The following is a 27600-nucleotide window of genomic DNA, read 5'->3' on the forward strand; positions in this document are numbered from 1 at the left end:
AGGGGGGTGGATAGGTACCCCACCACCTGTGGCAAGCTGTTGTCTGTGGATATCAGACGCACGCTGCCGGACATGTCTAATTAAATCACTGCAGTGATGGCATACCTGCTCATATGTCCGGTTATGCATGCCTATGTCATTTACCCGATGGACAAGTTATTGCCACAGTGCAGCCCTCTCATGCTGGTTCTGGCTGTTCCTGGAAAACAGCACACAGTAATTCTGCACCAGGCTCTGGTGGATCTCCTGATCCTCTGCTGCTCTATAAGGTGGGTTTCTCTGATGTACCATCACCCTGGAAGGAAGGAAAAGAAAAATATGTGAGCAAGTCATGTGGCACACTTAATATTCAAATGTACTGATATCACTTCACTGCCATATATAGCATCTGTCTGTCTATCAGGGGATACACATGTTCGATACCACATATCAGTGCTCAGCCCACAACTGCCTGACAGTGCCTGCCACACTCCATACAACAAACTAGTATACACCAGCACTCGGCACACTGTTTGGGATACAATGCACAACCTCACACTGGGGTATGTATCAAGCTAATGGATGAAGAATATTGTCGTCCCATGCAATGAATGCAATACACATGTACAGTTTCAATGGTAATCCACCCTAGTCTTTGATGCCATACCCCTACCTGACATAAGTGCACAGTTGTTACTAAAGCCAGCATACTGCTGTCACAGAGTACACATGCTGCCAGGTACACACACATACCCTGTAACACACATGTAATTGCGGCCATGGTACAGGCATCATTACACACACATTACACATACATACAACACACAAATGTATGATGACACAGATGAGCATTAACTGTGTACCTTATAGTACTGTATGCCCCTACTTACAAATACCTATGCATGAGGTATGTAATCTGTGCAGACTACAGGTAACAAACCAAACAGTGTTACCACAGAATGTGAACATACACCATACTGTAGTGTTTAGGCCTACAACATCAGGTAGGACAACAGTTCATATGTGAGCTGGATTCAACAGCAGTACCACTTACTAAGCATACATGTATTGCTTCTAGCTATGATGGGACACCGCAGTCGTACACAGGGAACTACGACACAACATATGCCAATCTACTGTGTTTGCATCCCAATAACTGACACATCTTTCTCTGGCCTCACACCAAGGACACCAACTACCATGACAGACACAAACTCACGCTAAGCTATCACACCTTTACAGACCTTGCACACAGTCAGTGTCACACTCATTCAATGTCACATAGCCGGTATTGCACTGAGTAAATGTGTGTGTGCATTGTGTCATAGGTAGGTACTATGCTATTGGCCCTGGGCCTAGGGCAGCCTAGCCATATGCTACCCTGCCCTTTGGTACACATGTACTGTGATTTTACTTGCTCCTGTGAAACGGTTACACACAGATGACTCACAGGGCATATTACCTATCTCCATTACATTCATCAGGGATATGTATGACATCTACTAATGAGGAGCCTTGTTTGCTAATGCTGGGTGGTTTAGTCCAGAGTATGGCATATTTGTGTACAGAAACCTGTACCTCCAGCATGTGCTGTTTAGTGCAGTGACAGGAATTAGGTCCCTAGGTCATGTAGGTTGGACAGACTGTTAGGTGTTGCCATGGTGGTTGGCCAACTGGTATGGGTGTGACATAACTCTGTATGTCCAGCACTGGTAACCTCTGTGTAGGCAGTATGTAAGGCACTCTAGCTGTGGTTTTGTGAGTCAGTCTGCATAGGGAATGTGTTTGTGGCCATTATCAGTCTTTGTTAGGTATGTCTGTGGTCTTTCCATTTGCTGTAGTTCTCATAGGAGGTACATACTGCATAGGACATTGTGAGGTGTACAGGGGTATACTGACTTACATTTCCCTAGCTGACACACCTTTTGTGATGACACGTACCATGTACAGGGATTACAAGACTAGTGTGCCACTGTGGATATCAAAGAGGAGGCTATTGTACACCTGTGTCCCATGTTCCCTTCTGACACCTCCAGTGGTAGGCAGGCAGCCATCTATGTGGTAGTTAGTGGGTAACATGTTTTGGAATGGGGTATGGTACTGCAGTATCAACACTGGTGTTCTGTCCATGCCTTGGTCACCAGACACCTGTTGCAGTACATCTTCCCCCATGTCCCCCTCTCTCACTCTCTCTTTAGATATATATATATATATATATATATATATATATATATATATATATATATATATATATATATATATATATATATATATATTTATATGTAGATATGTATATATATATATATATATATACATATCTACATATATGTATATATATATATATATATATATATATATATATATATATATATATATATACACACCGCTATATATAACCATATATATATATATATATATATATATATATATATATATATATAGACATTCATATCTATCTGTATACATGTATGTATCTATATATCCAGGCATATATATATATATATATATATATATATATATATATATATACACTTCTTCGCATCCATTGCTGTACATATACATGCGCATGTAGGTACATGGACTGCCCACGTTTCATGGTGGGAATATCACTTCTGCAACAGTTGTGAGACATACCATTCTGTAATGATATTGCACACTGTTGTGCATAATGCATTATGCTGTCCTCAAGCCATATAGCTGTAGCAGGCCTCACTGGCTCAGTCCCACAGAAGTTCACCACCACATGACATATACCTGCACTGCATGCTGTTTTCAATGCCACACACTACAACCTACATTGATATGTGAACATAGCAACCTTCAACTACACATGTATGTCCAGCCTTCACTAACAGTTGCAGTATGTCCCTTGCCCTATGCACATCTTCAAATACATATAGATGCAGACTGCTAACACATATGGATGGTTCACAGTATGCAGATTATTAGATTATGTAGTTTACATTACCTTTGTCTCTGACAGCTTTTACTTTTGGATTGCTGTCTTGCTAGCTTGCCGGCTGGCTGGCTGGCTAGCTGGATGGCTGGCTGGCTGCCTGGATGGCTGGCTGGCTGGCAGGCTGGCTGGATGGCTGGATGGCTGGATGGCTGGCTGGCTGCCTGGATGGCTGGCTGGATGGCTGCCTGGATGGCTGGCTGGATGGCTGCCTGGATGCCTGGATGGTTGGCTGGATGGCTGGCTGGCTGCCTGGATGGCTGGCTGGCTGCCTGGGTGGCTGGAAGGCTAGCTGCCTGGATGCCTGGATGGCTAGATGGATGGCTGCCTGGCTGGCTGCCTGGGTGGCTGGATTTCTGGCTGCCTGGATGCCTAGATGGCTGGCTGGATGGCTGCTTGGATAGCTGGCTGGCTGCTTGGATGGCTGGCTGGCTGCCTGCCTGGATGCCTGGATGGCTGGCTGGATGGCTGCTTTGATGGCTGGCTGGCTGCCTGGATGGCTGGCTGGCTGCCTAAATGCCTGGATGGCTGGCTGGATGGCTGCCTGGATGGCTGGCTGCCTGAGTGGCTGGATGGCTGGCTGCCTGGATGCCTGGATGCCTGGATGGCTGGCTGGATGGCTGCCTGGATGGTTGGATGGCTGCCTGGATGGCTGGCTGGCTTGGTCTTTCTTTTTTTTGTTTTATTTTGGTCTATCTCTCTGTCTCTGTCTCTGTCTCTCTCTCTCTCTCTCTCTCTCTCTCTCTCCCTCCAGTTGCTGCAATGATATTATTGCATGTGTGGACTGGCAGTACAGGCTGCTTTTGTAGGTATCTGCACATGTGCATGTGATGGCCTCTGCACCAATTGGTGGCCAGCATTTACTAATTGCATGCAGCCTGCTGTGTAGTAATTGCAGTTCTCACTGTGATTTCAGGACACTGCTATAAAATGTTAGGTTAGGTAGGCGTAGGCCTTTCAGTTTTGCAAGGTGGGGACCATGCTGGTTTGCTGTGGACACGGTTGTGTCAGTCAGAAGGTTGGTATGTCTCTCATATCTAAGGCTGTGTTGTAGCCACTGAAATGCATGTTGTACTGAAACCTGACTGTTGCTTTTTCCATTTCACTCTTCTCAGTGTGTATGTTAACTCACACCTGCTAATGCTAACACTGTTTACATGGGAGTATGTACTTTACTGTGGGAGTTGTGGATTAACTGGTATACAACAGTAGTTCTTGCAATGTGTTGCTATGGCTTCACTATTTTCCCTTTACATTCACTCCTTGAAGGCCTGATATTTGTCTTTACTGGAATGTGTTGCTATGGCTTTCCTATTTTCCATTTGCATTCACTCATTGTAATGCATGATATATTTGTTTCAGCAGTAAGTTCTTATATTTTTGCTGTGGCTTGGTGGCACTGCATACAGTCTGGTGAGCCCAAGGTCTGGGGTTTGACACTTACAAGCGTATTTTATTTTGCTGCTGAGCAGTACTAGGGCCTTGTATTTTGTACTAATAATTATGAATATCAGGCACATGCAGTGCTTGTAAACTGCTATACTGTCATTAGTTTGTTAGATGGCTACATCCTTTGATATTTCTGTGTTGTACTCCTACATGAGGGTGTGCTTGTGGGAGTAATTCCACAGCTATTCGCAGAGTGCATAACAGCAGACAGGCTGATATGCCTGTGTATTTCTGACACTTGCAGGCCTCAGATACTCTCAGGTATATATTTGACCAGCCTCAGGGAAAGGTAGATATCAGTGGGATACACCCGTGATATATTTCAGATATTCTGCAGTTGTGGCTGTGGGGTATTTTGAGCATTTGTATTACTACACCATTTCTGACATGCAAGTAGTGTTTACTTTAACTTATTGACAGTCACCATTACGTGGGATACCCCACCTTTCTGCCTACTGTTAGTACATTTCACAGGGAGTCAGTGGGGCACAGGTAACATTTTTTTTGCAAATCAGGGACATCCCTGTAAATCAGTCACAGTTGGGAAGTCTGGCCTCATACCTATTCAAATATGGTGGTGTGTGGGGTTTGTAAGGTGCTTCTGTAACATTATTACCTCCTAGCGGCTGTTTCTCTTATCACACTAATGTAATGCAATTCCACAAGAATTGCCAGTAAGGCTTCAGGGAACAAGCTTTGTGTAATGACCTTCCTATATTCCCTTTACATTCACTCCTTGTATTTCATGATATATTTCTTTCAGCACCAAGTTCTTGTATATCTGCCATGGCTCAGTGGTAATTCATGCAGACTAGTGTTTCCAAGGTCCAGAGTTCGAGACTGACAGGGGTATTTTATTTTGCTGATGAGCAGACTACAGGCCTTGTCATACAGAGTGACTAAGGCACTTTTAAGCAGTTGTAAGTGGGTTTGCGCTGGTTTGCGCGATGCTTACACATGCGCACTCTCGCTTAGCTGAGCGCACACTCGCTTTGCTAAGCGCACACAAGCACACACCCGCTGGCTACTGCTTAAAAGTGCTTACTCCCACTAACATCCATGCTAATTTCTTTTAAAGAAAAGAAAATGGGGAGATAGGAAAGTGGTGAAAAAGGGGGCACAAAGAGGGTAGGACAGTAGGAAAACAAGCTCGGGATGTGCTGGAAGGATGCAGGGAAGGCCCATAGCTGCCCATTTCTTTATCAGCAACAGCTGTGCATATGTGTGAAATTTGGTGTGAAATTTGAAACCTTCCACCCCTGAGAGAGGGGTGAGGACAACAAAATACGTTGTACTGCCAATTAGAATTATCAGTTTACATGTCCAGTGGACATGTGTGTGAATTGGGCAACCATGTATGGGGCATAATTTTTTTGTGGGAACAGAGTGCCCTTTTTTATTTTTTTTTCAGGTGAGAGTGGAATGTGAGGTACAGGAAGTAGGCATATTTGGGGAGGTAGGTTGGGGAGGTTAACAGACAAGACAAACAAGATGCATACAGGGGCAGAGTATGACACATGTGGGGGGTAAACACAAATGACGGGGACGGATGTTTGGATATCGCAAGCCCATGAGCCCACAGATGGCAACAGTGGAACTGAAATCCACACCCATAGGCAGTTACTACTGCGCCTTCACAGCCCAGGCTGGGGCTGTGCTGGAGGCTGGATAGGACGGGCAGGCACACCCGTGAGTTGCACCACCCTCGCCTCAAGCTGGAGTAGGGGATCAGTCACAGATCGCCTGATCTCACTACGCACCACAGACCGGACCCTATGGAGGGTGAGTGGAGGCTCTCCTCCGGCCACACTTGCAGAGGGGAGACGAGCCTCATCCCCTGCAGCTCCTCCACTTGAAGGTGGCACTTGGCCACCGGAGGAGGAGGTCCCGGCCTGGGCACCGGTGCCAGGTGCACTCGCCAGCTGAGGTGGGAGAGGTGGGTCCACTGGAACCCACCTTCCCTGTTGTCCTATGTTTAGCAGTATTTTATGGCAATTTGGGTTAGTAACAAAAAACACCATTCAAAATTAGTTGTAACAGCATGCATCAGTATTTCCATTAACCAAACACCCATTTATTCCAAACATTGAGCAGCAAGCATAACACATGCATATTTAGAACAACAGTGCACATTCCAACAGCAAGCAGGGTTGATTGGTGGCAACAGGCCATCAGGTTTGGATATGTGAACGGGGCACATGCATCAATGTGCATGCAGATATGTATGAACCAACAGGCAAATTGTGAATACACATACCCAGTTTGGTGTGGAATGGCATCATTTGTGAAAACAGGGTAAGGTGGAGAAATTTTACATTAACAACTAAAACTACCTATACATATACTGTACATTCCTAGTAGATGCAGATATATGTCTCATACATGTATTAGTACAGTTTCCTGTATGTAACCTTAGGAATGTTGGTGATGGGGATGTTACTGCTACATTAATATACATTCCATTTTTATTCATATATGTTCATATCTGGCTGTTTTCAGGTACAGCATCCTGCTACATGTGATTTATATGGGTCTAGACAACTGTGGATGTTCAGCATTTCATACAACCATACTATTTCCATAATGCAAGGGTACAGCAACATATCCAATTTGTGGGACAGACACAGTCCATGTTCTGTATTTTATTTAACACATTACACACTTTGGTTGTGGCTGTCTCATTCATTTCATAATGTAGTGACTGCAGTATACCTTTATTCCAGACTTATTACAGCTTTCTTGGTAGCTTCAAACTGTCTTTCCCACACTCTCTCAATTATTTTATATTTACATTTCAGACTGGTACTTAATTCTAGGCTTTATTAACATTTATTACTGGTTTACAACAACCCTTTCCAGCTGACTCACTTATTTCATATGACAGAATTTACAAGGATGTATTTGACACGTGTCTATCCTTTGTTGATTGATTACCACTCATTTTCTGGCTGCAGCAGTTATCTGATATTACAATACAGGTGGAAACTTCTATTTGAGACTTGTTTAATCTTTATTACTGGATTGCATTACACTATTTTACAGGCTGCATCACTTATCTAATCTTACAATACTAGCAGAATCTTTCTTCTAGGCTTATTTGACCTTTATTAGTGGGTTACAACACTGAGCTCTTTTACAATCTGTCTCACTTATTTTCTATGACAGTACCAGCTAAATAATTATTAACCTGCCTGGTGGCGCAACCTCAGCAGTCTATCAGCATAGGCTCGCTGATTCACGGAACGAACACCTGCAGCTGTAATATAAAGGAAGTAATATTGGAACATACGTCTCCATACTATAGGCTAGGATAGCATTTCTTACATATTTAATTACATGGATACTTACTCAGTAGTGGGGGGTTGGGCATTTGGCAGGCCTCCTGGATCCAACGGTTCAGTTGGTCCTCCTTCCATCGCTTCAGGTCCACATGGTGGTGATGGACCTGTTCACCAGTCCTCGGAATGCCTGTGGCACTGGTGAGATCACGTGCCAACCAGTTCCACGCCTCTGCCTTGTATGCACCCCAGTGAACCTGGCCCTGCATGAGTTGTGCTTCATGATCATGGACTAGGAGCCAAACCATATATTTTGACTCCTCAACACCCCAGCTTTGTGCTCTAAAGCGACTTCCCTCTCCTGCACCTGCCATCCTGACTGCAAATGGGTACCACAATCAGTTATGCTGTGTATTCCCGCCTATGGGGCTTATATATGCCGGTTTTCCTGCACTTATCTGTGATTGGCCGTTTTGGATATTTATCAGCTTAAAAAAACCTGCTTTGTCATGCTTCTATTTCCATTCATTCCTATATATATGCTAATACTGCATTTCTCAGTACAACTGTCATGGCTTAGTGGTTCAGTACTTTGACTATGGTGCACAGTATCCCAGGTTTGACCTGGGCATTGCTTTTTTGATTTTACTACTGTCTAGACAGGCTAGGAGGTGTGTCTGTGTAAAGGCGGCTTTGATACAGCTTGCCTAATGTTGCCCGCTGGTAAGCTGGTTGGCACGCTGCACAGCTCTGCACAAACGGCTTACGCTGGGTAACACATTATTTAGCTATGAGCACTCATATTATGCTGGGTGAAGCGCTGCTGAACTATGGGCACTCATTTTAAGCATGTTAAAGCACTGCTCAACTCCAGGCACTCATATTACACCTGTTAAACTGCTGCTCACCTATGGGCACTCATATTAAGCTTGTTAAAGCGCTGCTCACCTACGGGCACCCATATTCAGCTTGCTAAAGCCTTGCTAAGCTATGGGCAATTCTGATCCTTTTTTTATATTTTATTATGTCAGATTTCTTCAAAAATACATGTCCCATTTCATTACATTTTACTTAAATTATAGTTTTATATATATATATATATATATATATATATATATATATATATATATATATATATATATATGTCAGGGGATTGTTTCATGCTTATTTAAATAAAAATGGAAAATGATGTTGTGGGGGCTCAAACCATGACTACCTCCTCTTTGGCCAACATCTCTACCGCTACGCTATTGCTACTTGGCTTAATTTGCATATTTAGATCTTATATGCTTTTCACTGTCTGTTAACTGTGGCTGAGCAGAGGGCATACCCGCGCAAACGAGCGCAACTACGGGCAAACATTTTGGAAATTATAAAAAAAAAAAATTAAACTGCTATTTTTATGTTTTACATTACAGTTGGGTTTATAGTCTGTGAGGGCATGTGGTGTTGTGTGCCTTGACATTTCCGTGGACTCGCTCATGGGTGTTTACTTTCAGGACTCTGACTCTTCTGGGGGCGTGTCCCTTTGCAGAACTCGGCATTCAGACATGCCCCCTACTTTCCTACACGGACCATGTTACCTAGGGTATGATTCAGCATGCCCTCATGAATATGCATGGCATGCTGATATCATACCGTTAGACTGCAGCCTCCGTGTAAGACATATTAACTCTTACACGGAGGTTTTGTGAATCTGGACCTATTTCAATCCCAAGTCATGCAGTATGATAACTGAACGCAGTGCATGATCAAATGCTTATGAGAAATGTAAATATAACCACTAGCGTCTTCTGTGTGGAGACATGCGTGAATGGGCATACCTTCGTTGAAGGTTGAGCATCAGAGCTGGCAACTCGGCATGTAAAAAATCTACTGCCAATCATTAGCGGACCGGAGTTCTGCTGTGGCGACCCCTAACCGGGAAAAGCCAAAAGACACAACAACAACAACCACCCAGGCCATTAACTAAAGTCCCATTATCATGATCATAAACATTCATTAGGCAGGTTGATATAGAAAAACTGTTCATTGTTTTTTTTTTGTTTGGTTTTTTTATAAATTGGACTAATGTTAGGCTTTTTCCAGGAAAATGGAACAATGCACTTTTGCAAGAGTGCTAAAATAATAGTTATTGGGTCAAACAAATCTGAGTCTAGATGTTTAAATAATAAAACAGGCATGTTATGTAGCTCACTGCCACTGTTATATTTTATTTACCTTAAAGAAGATTCAACCATGTTTTTAGAAATATGAGGGCAAAGTAAACCATCTGAACTATGAGGAATATTATCTTGAATATTCAATGAGTACAAAATGTCCACAGTAGCAGGACAGGTTGAGGCCAGAATGGTTGGTATTTGGTTATCACAACACTTGGAAAAAAAATTGCTTAGCAACCCTCTTGAAATGGCTAAAGTGCCATTGTTAGAAAAGCAGCCTGTATGGGTGTTAACAGACACAGAGTTCATATAACCACAAAACAGTTTAGGTTTCTTGATGTGAGAAACATTTTTTTTTCATCACAATTTGCCTTACATTCATGGATGACTGATTTCAGTTTTCTAAAACTAAAACCATCCAAGGTTCATAGTTTTCTGCTTGTTCTGCTAATAACTGTTGACAAAAGGGGTCATAACCAAAATAAATATCAAGCTAATCAGACTCCAAAATTAAAGAGTCAGTCTCTGCTGAGAAAATAGACTAACTCATTTTCTTGTTCTGTAATAAGTTGTCTTCCCTCTGTTTCGCTAGTACCCTGGAATTGTTTCTGTTCTCCGGTTATTCTGCAGTCTTTGTTGGCTCATTCATTTTTTTAACCTCTCCGAGCGTCTTAGTCTTCCACATTCTAAAGGGGGACATTCATTTGTGGCAATCACATGGTTGTGCGAAACATCATTGGTTTGTGCATTGATGTAATGCTGCGAGTCCACCAATGGGCTAGGTGTTGGATATGCAGTACCATTAGCATATTCCAGTCTATCCCTCTCAAATTGATTTTCTTTCCTGGCTTTTATAGTAAATATAACTTGATCAATACCCATAAAAACCTTGTGATAGCAGTCACAGTAACTATCACATAACAAATCATTGGTGATGATATGGTCCAAATCTGTTACCCCCTGAACCAGGGAATCAATAATTCTCTGATTATGCTTGATTAGTAACTCAAGCAACTCACATCCTTGGTGATCAAATAGTTCAATTAATTCACAGTGTAACTGAGATGTAGTAATTAAACCATTAGGAAACTTACACTGTCTAAGGCCCTTCAATACCTTCTTGCTTTAATACTTTCAAAAAAATAAATATTTTCAAAGTGTAACTTTTTAATTTTTAACAGTTTATTCCCAAAACTGTCAATACATTGTTGTAAGGTACCATAATCTTTAGCCTTAACATGATTAAACTGGATAGCTTGGTTAAGCCAGGAAGCCATATTAAAATTAATTGCATTTTGCCCATTGGAACCTTTCAGTACTCCCACAGCTGAAGAATGATTCAAAATGTCCAAACTGCACATTCCTTGCCCAAGAAGAATAGAAGTTGACTGAGAAGAAATAAGATGGTCTTGAAAGGGGTAAGATGTTAAGATTTTACACTACTGTATTATGTTCCTCCATATCACTACTGCAGTATTCTTCACAGAAGGGAGAGTACAAGAGCAAAGAGGAAAATTTGGAAGAGGAAGGCACAGAATATTCCTCTACAAATCCATGCAGAATAGCCCTGACAATTGGGTCTTATTATATTATTGCACGCTTACAAAAGCAAATGATGATTAATCAACCCCATGTAAGCGAAAGCTTACAATGTCGAAACATCAGAACAGCGATTTTTTTCCAAGGGAAAAAAATCGCTGTTCAAAAATAAAACTTTAAAACATTACATAATGTGGGGAGATTCACCCCACCCCCACCCCCAGCATGGGAGGCTGTGCCCCTCACACCCCCCCTATTTAAATATACCAACTCTGAGATCACACTACAGTGCCGAAAATGGCAAAGTAACGGAAGCGGCCAAGCGAATTCTTTCCCAGGGAAAGAATTTGCTTAAAAGCCGCTTCTCTATTTTGCCTTTTTGTTCTTTTACAGTCGATCAAGATGCATATGACAAAATGCATCTGCGATCACATAATAGGAACCCCTGACAATACCTGCCTTGGCACTGGAAACATCATCCAGTTTGTAATGCTTAGTAAAAGTATGAACAGAAGTCCAGATAAGAGCTTCAAGGATGGAGTTGGTGTCTGGACCCTTGAAAAGAGCACCAGAAGAGGCAACCATCATAGTAGAATGAGCCTTTACTGATAAAGAAAGGCTTTGCCATGAAAATAATAACAAAAAAAAAATGGCTTTAGAAATCCAGAAGGGGAAGGTTTGCTTGGATGAAAAGAAAAGTTGCTCAGATTTGTGAATCACCTTGTTTTATCCAAATAAAATCTGAACTGTCCATGCAGGCTCAAAGTGTGGAGAACTTTTTCACTGGCAGACTGAGGAGAAGGAAAAAAGGAAGGAAGCTGAATAGACAGATTAAGGGACAACTCATTAACCACCCTGGACAATAAAGGAACGGTAATATGAAGAAACATCCTGTCTCTGTGAAAAATTAAAAAAGGAGGAATGGCCATAAGAGCTTGAAGTTCAGACACTGTCATGGCAGAAGTAAGCGCCAACAGCAGAAGAGTCTTTCAAGAACAAAGTTGCAAGGAAGCTGAACTAGCAAGTTCAAAAGGAGCTGGAGTCAAATTTTCAAGCATAAGATTAAGGTCCCGAGAAGGAGTAATAGGATTTTTCAGGGGCTTGATATGAAAGACACCTTAAAGAAATTTCTTGACCTCACTGAGAGGCCAAAGGGGGGGTTCAAGAGAAGATAAGCAGTAACTGCTGACAGGTGAGCTTTAAATGAAGAATATGCCAAGCCAGGATGGAGCAGATCACACAAATAAGAGTGAACCAGAGGAACCCCTACTGAGAAAGGATTGTGATGGTGAGAGAGGCACCAAAAAAGAAAATCTTTTCCATTTACACATATGGTTTTCTGCTAGTGGGTTACCTGGCCTCCTGCAGAACCTGAAACACATCCTCAGAAAAGAGGTACCTAAAAGGGATTAAAGCCCTATCACCCACAGTGTGATCTGAAGAGTAGACAGGTGAGGATGGATAAAAGATCCCTTGTCTTGTGTGAGAAGATCCACCCATGGAGGTAACTTGTAGTGATTGCACCTTGTCAGGTAATAAAGAAGGGATACAAGTGTTGTCTGGGTGAAAACAAAATCACCAACAAGATTTGAGATGAACCCTGCTTGATCTTGTACAGAACTCGTGGCATCAGAGGAAGGGGAGAAAACATATACAGAAATATTCCCCTCCAAGGAAAAGACAGAGCATCCACCTTGCAGGTTTCTCAGTGGGTAGGCAAAAAGATCTACCTGAGGAATGCCCTACTGATGGACTACATCCAGAAATGCATCAATGTGAAGCATCCATTCGTGAGCCTGTGTTCTTTATCTGTTCACAGAGTCTGCCACTAGATTATGCTCTGAAGAAATACAAACCCACTGAAGGGTCACTTGAGACTGGATAGCTAGATCCTATGCCTGAAGAGCTAATCTACAAAGCAGATAGGACCTTGAATTCCCCACGTGTTGACATACCATATTACAGTGGTGTTGTCCATTAAGACCCTGAACAATCAGGAAGGAAAAGAGAATGAAAAGCTTGCAGAGTCCTCATCTCTTTTATGTTGATATGTTCTGACCTCTGATGAGGAGGCCAGAGACCCTAAACTTTCAGACAGCCACAAGAAGCACCCTGCCCAAGACTGGAGGCATCTGTGAACAGTTCCTGAGAAGGAATTGAAGTCTGAAAGGGCAGTCCTGGATTAAGACAAATTTGCTGTATCCAAGACTGCAGCTCATGTCCGAGACAAGGCAGCAGAGGAACAGGGAACTCCAGGGGGTAGCAATGTTAAGCCACACTGATTTAAGGTACCCCTGGAGTTTTCCCATATGGAGCCTGGCAAGAGGAAGCATGAAAATAGTGGAGGCCATAAATCCTAGAATCCTGGGAAATTCCCTGGCTATGAGAGAGGACAGAGGAAGAAGAGACTGGAAAAGGTTGTCAGAGACAAAACTTTTGGGTAAGTAAGAGAGGCCGACATAGGAATCATGTGAATCCTGCAACCAAGAAAAACATCTGATCCTGGGAGAGAGTAAGAACTGACTTTTTGAGATTGATTGTGAACCCCAGACACTGTAAAGGACAAGCAGTAAAGTGGAGATGGCTGGGATTAGGAGTCAAAATAAGCAGGTCATCTAGATAGGGGAATAGCTACATCCCTTGAAGCCTGCAAAAGGCAATGACAAGAGCAAGGCATTTGGCAAATACCTATGGAGCAAGAGAAAGGCCAAAAGGCAAAGCAGAGAACTGGAAATGAATGTAAGGAACAGAAAAACATAAACATGTCCCAAACAGAGGGTGAATGGGGATATGAAGATAGGCATCTTTGAGATCTAAGAAGAACAAAATGGCCTGGTGAAGAAGGACAGAAAAAGTCTGAAGAGATAGCATCCTGAAAGAAGGGACTCTGAGAACAGTATTAAGTACAGAGAGGTGCAGAATTGATCTCAAAATCCCATTATTATGAGGAAAGAAAAACATCCTGGAGTAAAAACCCTTTCCCACTTGTGTGAGTAGAACAAGTTGAATGTTTGCCCTCATCCAAAAAGGACTTCACAACCTCTGAAAAAAAGAGAAAGCTGGTCTGGAGGAGGTTATGGAATGCTTGAAAAAAGAGGAAATAATTTCCATACCATGAACTTCCCCCTGAGAATGATAGCACCCAAGAGTCTGGGTAATTTGTTGCCAATTTGGGAGAGACAGAGAAAGACAAGGGGACATGGCTGAGGGGAAGAGGAGGCAAAATGTCAAATAGACAGGAGCTTGAGCTGAAAGGAAGGCTTCTGAAAAGTAGTATTCTGAGTAGACTTAGCAGGAGAATACCCCTAGGCCCCTTCCTACCTTTGGGAGATTGACAAGGCTGCCTATGAACTAAGGAGAATTTAAAAGGGTAATTCCTCTGAAATTTGGGTATAGGTATAAAAAAATATATGTTTGAGTTCCTGCATGGAATTAACGTTATCCTGCTGGGACTTGAATAGGTCAACTGCAGCTGTCCCAAAAAAGACTTTTATTATCCAGAGGACTATCCAACAGTCTGTCTTTAATGTCATCAGGCAAAGCCTGAAGATGAGGCCAAGAAAAGTGCCTTCATCACAGAACCAAATGCAGCAGCAGTGGAAGAGGTGTCTGCCACGTTGGAACTGCATTTTATGGAGTGACAAGCAACCCAGGAAGTGGATCCAATCAGGGAAAGAACTGAAGCTTTCCCTTCAGAATCAGGAAGCTCAGATACAACCTTAGCTACCTGAGAAAGGATAGCCAAGACATACCTGTGGGTTTGGTAATCAAAAGTCTGAAATGACAAGGTAGTATAAGCATAGACATTTTTACCCAACCTTTCCATAGCTCTACTATCCTTATCTGAAGCAAGAAGCCTAGAGGAGGGCAGAAATTTAGAAGACTTATCTGTTGAGACTGAAACCACAAAAGCATCAGAAGAAGGACACTTATACAAAAACTTGTAGTCCTTAGGTACCTTGTAGAACCTGTCAGGTTTCTTAGGGGCCTGGTGCTGAGAGTTAAGAGTTACAGAGGCAGAAAAAAAGTTGCCCAAAAGAGCTGCCAAAACAAGAGGAACAGTAGAAGGCTTAGAAAACCATTTATAAAAGCTCATAGTACATCTTTTGGTTGTCAGAGACGTGGGAGACATCCCACTTTAATTGCTCCATCATACAAGCAATAGTATCTCCAAAGTATAATTCTTTCAAAGGGGAATGCAGGCTCAAAGAATCTTCTTCTTCTGAGCCATAGTCTATAGGAGAAGGAACATGAGAGGAGTAAGCAAGGGATTCCTCCCTAGAGTCTAAGTCTTCATCTGAGGAATCCTATTCCCTTGTCTTCTTAACAGGAGTGGAAGACCAGGGAGAAGCAGGGATTGACATCCCTTGGGGAGGCTTAAAGCATTAAACAAGCCTTGAGTAAAATCCTATCATTCACATTAGGAATCTTAAGCAATAGGTGTAATAGGCTTCATCTTTTGCTTTTTCTTAAACAGGGCATCTGCACTAATGACCTGCATCTTGGCCGGATTCATTGATTGTAGTTTTCTCAAACTAAGATTTGAAGAATCTCCCTCGGTCCCACAGAAATAATTAGCTATGGTTCCTCCTCAATGTCTGGAGCATATTTTTGAAAAGCCTCCAAGGGTATGCAAGAACTTGGATCCATGCCACCCTCTGATGGAGTCACAACAGAGGAATCTGAAGCAGACACTAGACTGTCTTCAGGCTTTCACTAGCTTCTAGAGAGACAGCCAGTGGAGGCTAGAGAGCAACTGGATCAGGACTAGACTTTTTGGCCTTCTTGGAAGATGGCTGTCCTTCTAGATGGGAGGATTCTCCCACAGCACCCTGTGCCAGCAATTTAAGGCATTGGTTTTCAAGGCATATGGAGAGAGAAGATAAGCAACTACAAAGGTTCTTAGGGAAAAGTGCTTGGCAGATAAAGCACTGCATATAGTGATGGGAAGCACCTAGGCAAAAAAAGACACTGATCATAATGATCGTTATGGAGAATCTGCCTTCCACACTGACATTTTTTCTTCTAGTATGACATGAACACAAGTAAACAACAATATTGGAAAAAAAATCAAGAAACCCCAATGGGGCACCCATCTGAAGACAGCTTAGTAACCAGCGTCGCATAGAAGCTTGGAGTATTTGCATCTGTATGTCACCTTTATGCCCTACATCCTATGTTGGGAGCATAGGTGTCACATACAACACCTAGAAGACATAAAGGCTTTAGTATGCTGGCTGGATGTTGGGCTACCCTAGGCAGGGGTTACTGTTGTTGCTGCAAATTCCAAACTTAGGCAAAACAGAGTCATGTACAAAAATGAAACTATCATCCTAGAAGTGATGCTTCTTAAACACTCAAATTTCTGAAATGTGGGGATATTGATGTTGTTACAATGCCAAGCTTCAGTAATAACCACAATTCTGAAGCCATATCAATGAACAAGAACTTAAAGCTGAGCTACTTTCTTATTTAGATTTTTAACTTGCACAATAAAACATTAAAAAGCTTATTCGCTCTCCCATGTTTTGTACTGATACCATTTGATTTGTTGCCAGGCCTAAAAAAGTGTTGCAATGGCAAAAATATGTTTTGTAAAATGTTTACCACCAGAATAATTAAAATGGAGTACAGTGGGGGAAATAGAATCAGGAAGTTACAAGAATTCCCAACATAAGAATCATTCAGCCTTTTGTAAATTGATAGTCTCTTTGTCTGGGAGAAGTGAGAGTTCCATTAAAACAGATTGTGTTACACTATGTTCAAGACAGATTTCAGATATCATAGAAAGTGCTTTATGTAACTGAATTGATGGGAGTTCTGAAGAGGTCACTTATATCTGCATGAATAACTGAAGCATCAAATGACCATCAGACATTTAACACTTTCTTTTGCATGTTAGGGACCTCAATGAGTTTTAGGGCTCCCAGACTGGGAACTGTAATTTTTAACTTTTTAGTAAAAGAAATCAGTCTAATTAATTTCTTAGGCATGGTGCTTCCAAGAAAAAACACACTCCTTTGGGAAATGAGGTCAGTGACTAGACCAGAGTCCTGAGTCTTGACTGGAGTGAAATTGCAAATGGCAACATTTTCCCCCACTGGTCTTAAGTTTCCCAGACTTGTGAATCTGACTCTCATTGCTTACCACTCCCACTGATAAGATAGAAGGCTTCCCTCCAACACAGAAAGATCTGGTGGGGGGCTCAGAAACTTAGAAAACAGTCCTGGATACAGCAGATCTGTATTTGGACTAGACTAGTTACAGGAAAGGTGGGAAACAAGCTTAGAAGTTTTAAATTCACCAGCAGCACGTTTAAGGACAGATAAGCAACAAGGTGGAACCCTAGAAGAAAATTGTAGCAGCAGTTATGTCTTCTGACAACAAAAAGAGCTTTGAGTTATTGATTCTGTAGAATTGATAATGTTAAGAAGACTTACTACCCTTGTCTGTAAACTGACAAATAACAAGGCAAGCAATTTAAAGCCAAGTACATAAGAAATAACAGCATTTATTTATCCTTGCATTTCACATAGTTTGTTAAGCACAGTTACTTTGGCATTACTGACTTACATAAGGGACCCAGGCAGAAAGGATACAGAGCTATGTATATCTTAGTCAGTGTCTTCTAAAGTTAAAGAAAGACAAACTTAAGTTAGCAAATGTGAAACAGAAATGACTATAAAATCAAGATGTACTGAAAATGTGTACAGCTGACAGAGTCAGAGAGTAGAAGTAAAACAGTTGTTGCTCAATCTTTAGAGAAACAGAACAACTTTTTTGTTTAATACCTAGTTTTGAATACAGAACCAACAGTAAATCTTGTTCTTTATATCTAAAGGAATTTGCATATTCTAAGAAAAATCAAAGTAACACTAGCTATGTTCTGCTTACTCTAGTCTATCATCAAATAATGAAAAAATGCCCCAGTAATAGAGTTTTCCGATCACTCTGACACTGCCTGTCATTACATTCAATGAAAGATGGTGCTGGATTCTTTAAATAATGAACAGACCAGCATGTTACACAATATATTATTATAAAATTGCCGTAAAAGGCTTTCCTTTCTAGTGGGAAACTAAACACTGGCTAGTACTCTTGATGTAGAAGAGGCAATCAAAAGGTAGAATCAGGGTTTACACCTTTCTGACTATGCATCAATAAATGCCTTGATTAATGCAGGCATCTTTTCAACTGTGGTAGCATCATGCATTGATCTTAATTATTGACCTTGCCCAGCATTGCTTAGCAACTATTTTGATCCCAACAATGATGTATGTATCTAAAATTATGCCCCCTTCTTATTCCTCAAGTCAGAGGTGTACATTCTGTTAACGGGGAACCCCAAAATTACTCGTTCTCCAGTCTAAGTGTTCCTCGCTCTTTACAAGGTGTTGCTGCAGCATTACCCTGCCACTTGTACAAGACATATTTGTACTTACCAAGACATGTATAGTGTATAACTTATGAAGAAACACTTCACAAAAGCAAGAATTCATGTTGTAACGATGGAGTCTCAGTACCTTAATACAACATTTATTTTATTTAACATTTGTTAACTGGGAAAGTCCAACTTGGAACAAAGCCAATGTTCAGCAGAGACCCAGGGAGAAACACTCCAGACACATATCTTTGTAATGTGGGAGGAAGCCGGAGCACTCAGAGAAAACAGGGAGGACATGCAAACTCAGTACAGAAGGCACCCCAGCTGAGAATCAAACCAGAGAAGCTCTTGCTGGGAGGTGACAATGTTACCACTGCACCATCCAACATCCTTAAAGAAATTCAATCTTTGTAGGTATCCTTCATAAGGTGTATGGTATTTGTTGTTCTTGACCAGAAAAGGGGGTGTGCTGAGGTAATTACTTGTCAACTAAGCTTGGTAATGATATTTTTGTTCACTGTTTCCTGTCCCTTCTACATCTGCAGCTGCTACACTTAAAGTAGTAAGTGACAGGCTGTGCCCATCCTGAGGTGCTTGCTATTAACTACTATCACAAACAAAATAATATTGTACCTTTCACAAGTAGGCAGAACAGTGCTAAATATCTCATGAGTCATATGTGATGCACAAATAGTAATAGCACCATTTTCAGTCAGCATTATGTAACCTTTGACACAATGCAATTATTATTATTTTTATATTCAAAAAATCAAACACCAAGAAATAAACTACACATACATGCAGTCCAGGACCTGCTGTATCACCATAGGGGCACCTATATATAATGTATAGTCTAGTTCCATTCTTTACAACAAGAAAAACAAACAGAAACAAGCAGTACTTTTCCTTGCCTACTCTTTATTATTGTACAGTATTATTGTGAATGATTTTAGCAGTTTGTTTACACAGAGTGGGTAAAGTACAACTTTTATTATATCAGTAGAACTTGTTACCTTCATTATTAACGTCTTCATACAAGACTCAGGGGATGCTGCATATTATGGTAACCAAATCAAAGTATGGTACAGTGGTACAGCTTGCTTCTTTTTTTTTTTAATAATATCAAACTACGGATTCACTAGCTTTATACATCCCATCTGTATACCTCACTCATGTAAACTGAGCAGAACTTCATGTTAATCTTTTCTCAAATGACTTGCACCTAAGAAGTCACCGTGGTACCTCAACAGCCCTCTTTGCTTTTTGCCATCATAGCTTTTCTGCCTCATCCTTTACTTTACCCTGAATAGGTCCATAGGTGATTAATAGGCTAACACACCGGGGGCCTTTTTAGGCCTAGACATGCTTCCCAAATGTAACAGACAAGTTTTGATCTGATACATTGATTGATGATTGATATGATATTGTTATTTAAGTGGTATATTTTGGCTTGGTCATGGGTGGGGGGGGGGTCAACCATTTGTAGGCTGCCCCTGTTTATTTAAGACATAGGTGACACACCAGAGCTAAATTTCTGATTCCTCATTCACTTTTCTGAGTTATGCTTGACTTGGGTTAGAGGAGAACTCTGCATCACCTGGACTGGGATGCCTGTCCCAGATATGAGGTAGTCTTTAAGATGCATACCTGCCCTTCCAACATGTCCTGTTTATGCTACAGACAAGGTTTAGCTCCCTAGATTGGGCAATTCTGACACTATTTGGTCTGCAAATGTGCAATAGATCCATCAGAGTGGAATCTCTGAATGGTTAGTAGGCCAAGCATAGATCGTCTCACAGCAATCTGCAGCAGACCAAATACAGGGATAGGGCTTTGAGGCAGTCTGTGTAGGACACATTATTTAGACCCTGTTTTTTTTTTGTGAGGAACCTCTGCACATGCTTCAGTTGTATATACCTAGTCAGCAACATATCAAAGAGGGTACTGTGCTCAATTACTGGTCTGATAAGGGCCATGTACCTTGTTTATAACTTGTGCAATATAAAAGGATTTCATTTTCATAGACACGTGATGGTCAAAGACAAGGTTTCTATCTACATGTGGTCCAAATACCTGACCACTGCATCTTCTCTTAGGGATATATTATCGATGCTATAGTTTCAAGAAGGTTGCTGTTTTCCCAAAGGATACTATAATGCCTTTCTTGGCACTGAGTTTTAGACTGTGACTCAGTCACCACTTTGTAGTCTGAGTCAGACCTTCTTGGAGATTATTGGTGTCATTGGGGGATTTTATGACTGTACTTAATTTGCAATCCTCCTCAAACCTGGCCAGACAGTGTCCTTTATCATTAGCTTTGACTTCAGAGAAGTAAATGCCAAAAAGGAGTGATGGGAGCACTGAGCCCTGAGGGACTCCACTAGTGACTGGCCTCTTTATGAAGGCAGACTCCCTATCTAAGCTTCCTGAATCCTATCTGAGCCATCTCACTTTACAGTGGGTGACACGGGGGGGGGGTTATAGCTAAATTTGTGTGTTTGTCTACAATGCTTGAGTGTGGTGTAAATGCTTTAGCTAAGTCAAGGTAGGCAGTATGTACCATTTTGCCATCATCCATTGCTTTGGTGACCTTCTAAAAGAAGTCCACCAGGTTGAGTAGGCATGATCTGCCCTTGACAAAACCAAACTGGGTTGGATCCAGTCACTGAAGACTTCCTATGTCATTGTTTATCATCTCCATGATAATTCTTTCCATAGCTTTGCATAGCAGGCTAGTCAGACGTATGAGTCTGTAGTTACCTCACTCTAAAGATGTCCATCCCTTTTGCAGAGGGATGACAATTGCAGTCCTCTATTCTTTTGGCATGAAGTCTATCTGAAGGCTGTAGTTAAATAGTGATTCCAGTGATCCTGGTAGGTTATGTTTCATGCTATTATGGACACATCTTGGGATATCGTTGGGGTTCACTGATGCAGTGTTATTGGCCTTGAAAACTACATTGAGAACCTTATCTCTAGTAATAATTATGGAAATTTTAGTCGAGTATTTATTGAGGGGGAGGGGTAAAACTGGAGCTAAATTTGTCAGCCAGTAGATTTTAGTATATCTTCTGGCTCAGTATAGTTAGCTCAATTTACAATTAGTTGAGCTCATTTATTCAGAGCTTCCATTTTCCTGGCTTGGACACAAGACTTGGATTACTTTGGAAACCATCTTGCCATACAAAGCTGATATAAGTATTTTTTGCACTTGCTCTAACTGATTTTTGTTGAGTTTATCACTGTTTTTCAGCCTGCACTTGTTAAAGAAATGTCATTTGTTTGTTACTGTACTGCTCTTAGGTTGCTTTAATATTATTCTAATAGTTCCTAACCTCTACTGGTACTGCAAAAGCTGTTCTGAATTTGTCAAAGTTCTCCTGAGTCTGCCAAATATTTGTAAGTTTTGCAAAGTTTTTCTGTGTTTTTCTGTTACATTGTGAACCTTTTTTTTCTGCATTTCTTAGGGTTAGTGAACTTTTTTCCAGGGATCCCTGATATTGCAAGAATTCTGATGTTTGTTGTAAAGCATTTGTTACTGCAATTGAGCTCAAAACCATTTTTTTACATCAAGAGGATTCCTTTAAACTCTGGGAGGAGCTGAGCTGAATTCAAGCCACCCAAGTTGGAAACTGCTGGAAGAAAATTTGTGTTTTTATCTGATTGGCCTGAGGATTCACCGTGTAAGTCTTTCATCCTGCTGGTATAAAAATGGTTCCCTGTGCCTTGTATATAAGCAAACCTCTCCAGTTTACAGTCTTCTATAGGAAATGCTCTCTATAGTCTCCCATTGTTCACAGCTGCTCAAAGAGCTGCCAGTTTGTGCAGAGGGCAGTACCATTGCAGGCCATCTGCCGGAGCTGCTCAACTTTTGGAGACTTTTGCCCAAGGTCTGGGTAGACTCTGATGAAATCTAAAGCACCCACTGCTAAAACTGAAAACATAAGTTACTTTTTTAGTTTTCTTTGCACTTTGCTGACTGTATTTTATCATTTTGCTTCCTCATTTTGCTGATTTTTACTGTATTTTATAGTATTTTTCTGCACTTTAAAAAGCTGTTCTGTTGCCTTAAGTAGCTAGTATACTAGTAGCTTAGCTTAAAAGTTTTTGATGTCACCTGTATTTAAGTCCTGTGTTTGCACAGGTTTGTGCTCTTTTAACCAGAGTTGTTCAATGTTTGGCGACTTTTGCTAGAGGTCTAAAGAGATCCTGTTGAAGTCCAAAGCATCCACTGCTAAAATTGAAAAAAATAAGTACCTTGTGAGTTTCCTTTGCACTTTGACTGTATCATTGTGCTGCCTCATTTTGATGATTTTTATATATATTTCTACACTTTAAAAAAGCTATTCTGTTGCATTAACTAGTTAGTGCATAGCATAGACTAGATTCAGATCTACTGAATCTAGACTTTATTGATACACTTGAGCACTATTCCAGCCATCTTACATTAGGAGGGCCCTGCCTGCACCCTTGTTGCAGAAGTGTGTAGACTGTGTCTCATCTGAGTTGGAGAGTATTGGAGGAAAGTTCATTGTGTACTTTCCCATTGGTAGTTTAGCTTAAAAGTGTTTAATTTCACCTGCATTTAAGCCATGACCAAACTCTCAGATTATGTGTCCCAGGCAAGTATGTCCCTAGCCCTAAGCAGCATTCTGCCTTCACCTAGGATGATGCCACAATATAGACAAAAAGTGATTAACTTTAACAATTGGCTTAGCTTCTGGTGTCAGTCCAAGGGGATCCAGTATCTGCCAGCCTGAGAAGACATGGTTGACAGACCATGCTGCTTTGTAAGAGATGGTCTTCACCTGTCTCCTCTAGGATTTCGGATACTGGCAAAGGCACTTGCCTCCCCCATAGTGTCTTTTTTAGGCAATGTCAAAACAACAAAATTTCCAACATAAAAAAATCCACTTGAGACAAACTCAAGGTTAGGCTGCTTAATGCTATGAACCTAAACAGGAAACTGTGCTGCCTGGAAGCTCTCCTCACCTTGGAAGGTGCTGATATCTGTGCAGTCACTGAGACATGGTTCAAGGCCCCAGTGAGCACCCAGGCCATGCAAGGCTAGAATGCCTTCCACACATTCAGACTCCGAGACAAGTACAAAACAACCAAAGGTGGAGGACTATCCATCTTCATTAAAGCCAAATACACCTCAAGATTGGTTAAACAGTATGATTATCTTGAGCTACTCCCAACTAACTATAGGTAAAACATCCTACTACATCATTGTTATCTACAGGTCCCCCACCATGAACCAAGAGATGAACACCACCTACCTGGACTTACTATAGTCACTCACTATAGAGCCAAACACTTTGGTCACAGGAGGTTTCAACTATCCGTCCATTGTGGGTGACATACATGCACACAGACATGCCCACCCTGAGGCTCCTGGACCTTGTCATTACAAATGCCCTGGAACAGCTAGGCTGCCCCTCTACAAGGGGGCCAAATGTCCTAGACTTAGTACTCACCAACATGAGGTGGGTCACTGTACAATCACCTGTGTGTTGCCCTTCCCTGTAAGGTCAGAACATAAATCTGTATCATTAGAAGTAATGATCAGATTTGACACCCCCATAAGAGCAAAAAAAACTAAAAAACTTCTGTAAAGCAAACTACAGCCTACTAGGCTATGGTATAAAATGCTTCAACCCCCCTGCTAACACAGCCAATAATGACTCCTATCCAGAGGAGTAAACAAATGCCCTGTATAACTACCTAAACAACTGTATAGACTCAGCTGTATCTGACCAGATCAAAAACAGGTCCTCCCAAAAAAAAAACCAGGACAACCTGTTGGACCTCAAGTATAAATAGATTATATAACAAAAGGATGAAACTTGAACAAGCAAATCAGATATCTTGTAAAGTCCTCTAAAGCTAGTTGCTAACCTAAATTAGCTTCCATAGCTAAGGATAATCATAAGGCATTCTTTATCTACATCCAAAATCTGAAAGGGAACACCCAACTATGTGCCAAACTTATAGTGGATGGTACCTCTCATACTGAACCTAAGGAAATTGCCAACCTGCTAGCTGACAGATTTGGTGCAAACTTCACCCCTGTCCCCACCAGCCATACCCCAATGCATATCTGACACTAGTTCTCTGTCAAGTATCTCCAGACAGCAGGTCACATTTGTGCTCGCCAAGGCCAAAGATGTGGCCTCTATGAGACCAGATAACATCCCAGGCTGCTAACTAAATATAAAACAAGACCTAGAAGAACCACTTGGCACGCTCTTTAACCTCAGCCTGAGCACTGGCTATGTAACAGCAGAGTGGAGAACAGCAACAGTAATCCACTTACACAAGGGGGGGTCCATTAACCAACCCAGAGAACTATAGACCCATAAGCCTAATCAGCCTTATCTGCAAAGCCATAGAAAGAATCATCATGGACCTTATTAACAAGGACATAGACGACCTTCAAATTCTAGGCCCATCTCAGTTCGGCTTCAATAAGAATAGATTATGCATATTGAATCTGGTGAACTTCAAAAATGTCAAAGCCTTGAATGAAGGAAAAACAGTACATACTGCCTATCTTGACTTATCCAAGGCTTTAGACACAACCCTCCACTTGGGTATCATTGACAAACTCTTCCAGCTAGGGATTAACCCATACATTACTAGATGGATAACCAACTGGCCCACCGACAGAATGCATACTGTCTGAGTTGGGGAGTCCACCTCTACCAGTGGCATACAGCTAGGATCTGGCCTTCTACTGTTTGAAATTGATTTCTTGGAAGTCCAGGAGAAAGTATATGGCCTGTCACTTACCAGGTTTACTGATGAGTGCAAACTGAGCACAATGGAAATGCTGCACATACGCAACCTAGACAATTGGATGGTAGACTATAAGTTCTCCCTAGGGGTGGTGCATATGTCTTTCATGGACAGGGGCAGTCAGTGCTGATCATTGACTTGCTCTGCGAATAATAACTGAATAGTAACAATCAAGGACAATTAGGAAACATGGGTGTAACATGGCTAGGCATATAAAGGCCCTAGGGCCATTAGCCTAGTGACCTCCTATGAACCTATTGTCTATTGTTTTTGAGGTTGTGGACATAGCTGAAGAATGTTTTGTGATTGTCCTTGGCCTGGGAACCTATTTTTACCTCACATTTGCTTTTGGTAGACTTGATTAGCACCACCCTCTCCAGAGTTGCTTGTTTAGATTGATGTGGGAGATTTTACTTTGGCAGGTTTTGCACTCCCTAATTTTTGCCATGATTTACATACATCCTGTTGATGTTCAGATTCCACCAGGGTCGCTTGTTTTTTTTTTTTATTTGTCCTGAGCTTATTCTGGATAGCTACAGCTGTCTCTATGCAGCCCTTAATATGATTGCACAGAGTTTCTGTAAACAATTCCACATAAGCAGAAGTGTTCTCAGGGTTTGAGGGATTAAAATTTTGCAAGGATATCACTTAGTAGGGCATTTAACCTAGAGTAATTCCTAAAAATTCCAGGGTTAGCTGAGATCCTGAGTTCTATTTTTATTTAAAAATTATTTTATTTAAAAGAAAACAGTTTTATGGTCTGACCTGACCAGTGAGGATATTATGCTAGGGGGATGCAACATTCATTCATGCTTATGATGACGAGGTCAAAGATCTTAACATCCTAGTGGGTGTACACACACTAGCTAATCCACAGTGTTTGTGTTTACAAGTCCAGGAATCTCTGGGACTGCATGTTTGGGATCATGTAAGATTCCCAGTTTATAGTGGGATAGTGAAAGTTGCCCATAAATATGTTGTTGGGTAGAATGGGGAGTGTACGTTTATGCGTTATGGGTCGCCCCATACTGTATTACCCTCTTCTTCCACGTGCCTTCCTAACCATATAGTACTTCCTGGCTTTTCATCCCATTATAGTAATCCCACATTTTTGCCCATTTTATATGTAATGTCTTCATATTATTTTTCAGTTACTTTTTTTGTATTTTCATTGATTACATTTGAAATATACTGTAATCATTAAGATGATAGAAGGTACTTTCAAATGAAAAGTAAGCTTGAGACGGATAGATTGTTTTTTAATTAGGAAAGGAGGGTCTGGCTGGTAACTTAGGTGACCATAAATGATCCCATGACTAACATGGTCGACAAAACATATATACATACATACATAAATAAAAACATTAATTCAATGCACTGTATTCTCACTTTAAGAAACGTGGATGGCTCTTATTCTGGTTTCAGAATAAATATTCTCTATATTCATCTTTTTAAAGAGCTGACTATGAGTGAGTGCAAATCAGGATATTTTCAGCTATTTTGTCTGCTTTACATAGTTCTACATTAATGCCACATTACTCCTAATAATGCACAGCTGGAAATTTCTAAGCTTCTTGGAAGCCTGCAAACAGCTGAAATAGAACTAAATTCAAGGTATTATTGCAGAAATGATAGGCATATTAAGTTTTGTTCTGCTGTGAATACAAAGAATGATGAAATAATGTAAAACTGGGACTGGCTGGTGGTTTGAAGGTGGTTTGAGTAACTGGCCTTTGAAAACTTGTACTGACAATGCTTGCATGATTGCAATATATTCAGGTAACTGAATCATAAAATATCTTTCAGCCATTTTAGCAACAAGGACTCACACCAGGAATCGCTTTTAAATGATTTGTATAATTCACTTTTGGGGGTTTACTTAGATTACCAACAGTAGCTTCACAAATACACAGCACTGCACTATCAGAATTCAACAGGATAAATAACATGTTTGATGCATATATGTCAATGTGTTTCATGGAGCAATTAAAACAAAATGAAGGCAACATTTCACTTTATTGAACTATTTTCTTTTCAAAGCATTATCAAAAT

Source organism: Protopterus annectens, chromosome 7.part0 (genome assembly GCF_019279795.1).
Source record: "Protopterus annectens isolate FY-2018-M chromosome 7.part0, PAN1.0, whole genome shotgun sequence".
Lineage (NCBI taxonomy): Eukaryota > Metazoa > Chordata > Ceratodontiformes > Protopteridae > Protopterus > Protopterus annectens.